The sequence below is a fragment of the Macaca nemestrina genome, unplaced genomic scaffold (genome assembly GCF_043159975.1).
Source record: "Macaca nemestrina isolate mMacNem1 unplaced genomic scaffold, mMacNem.hap1 Scaffold_44, whole genome shotgun sequence".
In the NCBI taxonomy this organism is placed as follows: Eukaryota; Metazoa; Chordata; class Mammalia; order Primates; family Cercopithecidae; genus Macaca; species Macaca nemestrina.
Genome location: NW_027257673.1, coordinates 303,120 through 309,576, shown reverse-complemented (window position 1 = coordinate 309,576; position 6,457 = coordinate 303,120). Strand labels below are relative to the sequence as shown.

At 39.8% G+C, this 6,457-nt stretch overlaps 1 long non-coding RNA gene across 1 annotated transcript; it reads right to left on the bottom strand.

The window, feature by feature from the left end:
* Nucleotides 1-115: 115 nt before the first annotated feature.
* LOC139361348 (uncharacterized) lies at nucleotides 116-2,661 on the bottom strand. The gene is made up of 2 exons (XR_011618909.1): nucleotides 845-2,661; nucleotides 116-425 (listed from the first exon to the last, which is right to left on the bottom strand). It is a non-coding gene; the product is annotated as an uncharacterized lncRNA (long non-coding RNA).
* Nucleotides 2,662-6,457: the final 3,796 nt, after the last annotated feature.

Below are 6,457 nucleotides of genomic sequence, written 5' to 3'. Positions count from 1 at the left end.
ACTGAAACAGACCTTCTGGATCTCCATTTCCTCACCAAGAAACAAAAGAAATTGGACTGATGCTCTCCCAGGGCCCCTTCCAGTTCAACCTTTTATGATTATACAACTACTAATCTCAGCACTGATGTCCTTTATTTACAAAGAAAATACAATTGACACACCTCAGGTAGGACATGCGCTTTGAGTTGTTCTCAGTGCTCTACCCCCACACCTGCCCATCCCCTTTGCCCACCGGTTTCCATGCAAGAAGACTTGCCCTGTGGCCTCTGTTGTCCTCTGGAGTCCCTTAGAGGATGTCATCCAATGGCCACAACAAGGCTGGCAGGTCTAGGTCTCAATTCTGACTTCAGGAACAGACTTGGGTGGTTGCAGGCAGAACTTAGCTTCTCTGGGCCTCATCCACTGAATGGGATAAGTTGTCCATCCTGTGAAAACACTCTGAGACACTTTGGTGAGAAAAGCAAGAGGTGTGTGAAGCGGCCCTGTTGTGGAGGCTGAGGATCTCAGTCCTGGAGTCTTTGAGAACCAGTGGCCCTTTACTAAAGGGCTGCACACCCAACAGAATGTTGTTGAATTCCAGTTTACATGGAAGTAAAGCCTGCTGACAGATGCTGGGTGACTTATTCACATACATTGTGAACTTGGATCAAGACTCCCTCTTTTTGGATTAGTTCTGAGCCTGGTTTTAAAACATCTTACTGGAACAGTGAATGACTTTGTAATGCATTTTGGTGAGCCCTTTACAAACTCACTCAACAGGCCTTGGGGAACGAGGCTTTCTTCAACCAGCTCAGCTTGGATGCCATGCTAGAGGCTGCTGAGTCACACAGGCAGAGCCCGTTACCTGCCAAACATGGCTTTCCTGGATCCACCTTTCCGGTGTGATGAACTCACAGGATTGATCTGAGAGCTTGTCCCTTCTCTTCTCTCTTCACTCCCTCCTTTCCCGTGGCCCTCACCTGCAGCTCTTGCTCCTCAGGTGAGAAAACCTGAGCTGGGAAGGGGGGGCAATGAGTCTCAGGCTCCAAGAGCTTCTCCCTAAAGTAAGCCAGGAAATGGCCTAATCACCCTAGGGATGAAGGGGCCCCACTTTGCAAGAGACCCCTGAATGGAGATGGGAATTAATGGAGAGCATCCTTCAGAACCATTCAGAACTACTTGGATGTTACTGAATCTACCACGTCCTCTCAGGCCTCTGTGGCTTTGAGCTTCTATTTCTTCTGGCCAGAATTCTCTTTCATTCTCACCTGACTGGTTAGTTCTTACCTATTATTTATGATTCACCTCCTTCAGGAAGTGAACAATTTATTCAATAACTATTTATGAAGCACCTACTATGCACTAGGCACTATTCCAGAAGTTGGGATACAATAGTGAACAAAATTCCAGCCTTCCATTCAAGGACAGTGTGATTGACTGTCAAATGTGCTGAAAGGTCAAGGATTGGAGAACTGACCACAGAGTCTGGCAACACAGAAGTCACCGGTGGCCTTGTCAAGAGAAGTCTGAGAGGTTATAGAGAGAACTGCAGAAGAGAAATGAGAGATAGTCCATATCAACAACTCTTTTGAGGAATTTTGTTGGAAAGGTGATCAGAGATAGAGGAAAATGTGCAAGTCAGTTGTTTAGAAATTGACTTGACTTGTTAATTGGTTACTTAAGAAACTATGGAGGCCATTGCCACATATTTTGAGAGCTTAGTCCAAGACCAGGAAAGGAGATTGAGAAAAGGTGGTTTTTATTTTCTCTCCCTTAGAACCTTGTCCATGAGTCCCCATCCCAGTTCTGCCACCTGTCCTTTACTCAATGGTGACAGATGTGGTCATTTTTACTTCAGTATCCTGTGCAGACTTCTAGTCTCTCTGGAATTTAGCAGACCAAGGAGACTACTAGCCATATCATATTAGATGCCTAACTACAGTGCCACATCAGCTCTTTTCTAGAAGTCTGGCATTTGGCTACATAAATCATTGAGAATGCCTGATTTGTGTGTGTGATAATATAATCTTGTGATTTCATGGTGAAGTGACATCACTTCTATGGTAGACACAATATGGTTCACAATTGTTTACAACACTCAACCAATAAGAATGTTGCATTGAGGAACTATTTAAATAGTCTTTAAGTCTCTGGAGATTAGTGCCATGTTCTTGATCTTTCTATGAATATTCAAATGATGGCTAATATTTTTCTAAGTAAAATAGAGCCTGCATCTCTTTAAAGACTTGGCTTTCATTCTTGGGGAAGGTGAGATATCTATGCCTCACACTGTATATAAATCAGTGAGAACCCATCCAACTGTATTACAAACTTTAGTTGAATTCTGATAGGACACAATAATAACCAATAATATCAATCCTCTAAATAATAACATTAAGATGGAAATGGTTGACTTGTATTGGAGTTGACTGGGGATGACTTTTCCTCATAGGAGGCACATGCTGTCCTTTTAGAACCTCTGCATTACAACACACAAGTAGATATCACCCTTCCCTTTACATCCTGATAATCTGTAGTGAGCTTTGAGGTCAGTCAGTTCTATATTAAAATTCCCACTTGGAGGCCGGGCGTGGTGGCTCACGCCTGTAATTCCAGCACTTTGGGAGGCGGAGGCGGGCAGATCACGAGGTCAGGGGATCGAGACCATCCTGGCTAACACAGTGAAACCCCATCTCTACTAAAAATTCAAAAAATTAGCCAGGTGTGGTGGTGGGCGCCTGTAGTCCCAGCTACTCAGGAGGCTGAGGCAGGAGAATGGCGTGAACCCGGGAGGTGGAGCTTTCAGTGAGCCGAATCGCGCTACTGCACTGCAGCCTGGGCAACAGAGTGAGACTCTGTCTCAAAAAAAAAAAAAAAAAAAAAAAAAAAAAAAAAAAAAAAAAAAAAAAAATTCCCATTTGGCTGTTTAACTGTGAGACAACAAGCAAGTTACTTAACCTCTGTGAACTTCAGTTTCCTTTTCTATAAAATAAGAATGTTAACACCTACCTCACAGTGTTATTGTGAAGTTTAGCTTAAATATGAGTGTCAATCACCTGGTATGGAATAATTAGTATTATTAGTAATACTGCTAGGGAATGAAGGGGGCTGGTGCTGGTGTGATGGGCATAGCGGCATTTGTAGGGGTGGGGTGAGAGGGGCTGAACTCTCCGCTCCTCTTTCATACAGAAAGAATGTATACATTCCAAAAGCAACAACTCTTCTTCCAAATAAATGTGTAATCAACAGAACAGAGTTCTCTGCTTTGTAAAACTAGCACAAAATTACCGTCTTGAGTGCCCTCTTCCAAGAAAAACACTGACCCCTCCTTTAGAGAAATTCTGGAATCTCCATGTGTTAAACTAAATCAAATTGGGTTTAACTGTTTTCCCAATCTCATGTCTTTGTTATCTGTCATTTATTTGCCATATGCAATGACCACTGCTAGACACTCAGAGAAAATCTGTCCCAATGCCCATAAAACAACAGCTCCTGTTACTCTGACCTTATACCCACAGGAACCTCAGAACAGATTGGTGCATCCTTAACTGAACACCAAAATGAAGGACGTAGGGAGTTGTTTATGTTTTACTAACCCTTAAGTCAATAATCTGCTACTCATTCATTGGGACACTTCTCTTGAGTGATAATTACTACTTTTCCCACAGGTTAAGTTTTTCTAGGAAGAAAAATGATTAAATATTGGATAACTTTAGGCAGGCAAAGAATAACTCAAGCCATTAACCCTACTTGATTTCAATGAAAACTGCAAATTAACTTTGACAGAAACAATAACAACAAAAAAAATCATATAAAATTAAGCTAATTATCACCCCTTACACACAAAAAAAGTGGGAATAGCTTTTCATCATATGTAGAGACATTATCAGGTAGTGATAAAATCCTGGATTCTCAATCCAGACATACCTCGGTATAAACCCCTGTTTTGAATCCGTAACTACCCATGTGACCTTGACCAAGTTGTCTGGCTTCTCTATGCCTGCTTGATAGTGCTACGTTAGACTTGTGAAAAAAAAAATAATAAGACAACGTATTGCAGTGTCTAGATGATATGCAGTGCTTAACCATTTACAAAATGATTTTGATGGTTATAACTACAGGTAACATTTATGTGGGCAGCTAAGCTGCAGATGTTTGTAGGCCAGTAGAGATTCACACCACCATACTCTGCCCTAGGAAAAGATAATAAAAATATTAGCTCCCATCACAAAAGACCACATATTCTATGATTCCATTTATATGAAGTGTTCAGAGTAGGGAAATCTGTAAAGACATAGATTGGTGGTTGGGGGATGGGGGAGTATAGGAAATGACTCCTGATGGGTACAGGATTTCTTTGTGGGGTGATGAAAGAGTTCTAAAATTGATTGTGGTAATGGTTTCACAACTCCATATGAAAAACCACTGAATTATATACACTTTAAATGGGTGAATTGTATGGGATATGAATTACATCCCAATAAAGCTGATATAAAACAGTTCCCATTATCTCTCAGTTAATTCTTATAATAGTCCATGGTTTTTCTTTCCCCTTAGTGAATAAAATTTCATAAAATTAGCATGTGATGGAGCCAGGATTTCTTATTTATTGACTGATAGGCTCTTTGGTTCACAGGATTGGATTAATCAGAATTAATCATTCATGGCAATTATCCGCACTGATCCATTGAAAGCCATCTTTTCTTTTACTTTATGTATATACACTAAATAATATAATAAATACTTGGAACCCACTTCCCAAAACAAGAACAGAATATTCAACAACTTGTAGCTCCCTGTGTGTTTTCTACTTTCCAACCTCTATCTTCTCCCCAGAGATAAATATTTCTTGAATATTATGCTTAGCATTTCCTTGCCTCTTTTAAAAGGTTTTTAAAACAGAAATGTGTGTACATAAGTTGTATATTATTCAGTTTTGCTTAGTTTTGTTTTAATTTTGCTTAGTTTTCAAATTTTATAAGAAGCATATCATGTTGTGTATGCAGTCTTCTGTGATTTGCCTCTTTTCATTCAACATGATGCTGCTTTGATTCACCCATGTGAAGGAGTCCAGCTGTAACTCTTTTGTCTTTATGCTGTGGAATATTCCATTTTATGAGTATACTATTATTTGTTTATGCATTCTCCTTTCAATAGGTAGTTAGGTTGGTTTCAGGTTTTTGCTATTTTGGCAAGTTCAACCGTGGTTAGTCTTTGTATATGTGCCTCCTGGCGTACATGTACTAAATTTCCTCTTGGGTATATACTTAGAGAAATAGGGAATACATCAGATAGATTTGCTGGGTATGCCAGAATTCAACTTTAACAGATAATGCCAAATTGTTTTCCAGTTTCCCCCCAGCAATGTGTTTGAGACCCTGTTGATATCCAACATTTGGTATTGTCATACCTCTTGGATTTGTTAGTCATATGTGTGTAAACTGGCATTTCATGGTGATGAAATGTCTCTTCATGATTATTGGTGAGGTGAGTATCTAGTTATAGACTTATTAGTTAAAGGTGTTTCTTGTTCTATGAAATGCTTCTTTGCGGCTTTTGCCCATTTTCCTATTGAGTTTTTTCTTATTTTAGAAGTGCTTTACGTATTTTTTTAAAACTAATCTTTTGTTAGCTGTGTTTCAAATATTTTCTCCAAGTTTGTAGCTTGTATTTTTACTTTTGTGCAGAAATTCTTATTTTTTTATTTTTTATTTTACTTTAAGTTCCAGGATACACATGCAGAACATGCAGGTTTGTTACATAGGTGTAGGTGTGCCATGGTGGTTTGCTATCAACCCATTATCTAGGTTTTTAGCCCCGCATACATTGGCTGTTTGTCCTGATGCCTCACCCCCAACCCCCCACAGACCCCAGAGTGTGTTGTTCCCCTCCCTGTATCCATGTGTTCTCTTTGTTCAACTCCCACTTATGAGTGAGAACCTGTGGTGTTTGATTTTCTGTTTTTGTGTCAGTTTGCTGAGGATGATGGCTTTCAGCTTCATCCATGTCCCTGCAAAGGACATGATCTCATTCCTTTCTATGGCTGCATAGTATTCCATGGTGTATATGTACCACATGTTCTTTATCCAGTCTGTCATTGATGGGCATTTGTGTTGGTTCCATGTCTTTGCTATTGTAAATAGTGCTGCAATAAACATACATGTGCATGTTTCTTTATAGTAGAATGATTTATATTCCTTTGGGTATATACCCAGTAATGGGATTGTTGGGTCAAATGGTATTTCTGGTTCTAGATCCTTGAGGAATCGTCACACTGTCCTCCACAGTGTTTGAACTAATTTACACTCCCAAAAACAGTGTAAAAGCATTCCTATTTCTCCACAGCCTCACCAGCATCTATTGTTTCTTGACATTTTAATAATTGCCATTCTGACTGGCATGAGATGATATCTCATTGTGGTTTTGATTTGCATTTCTCTAATGATCAGTGATGTTGAGCTTTTTTGTGTGTTTGTTT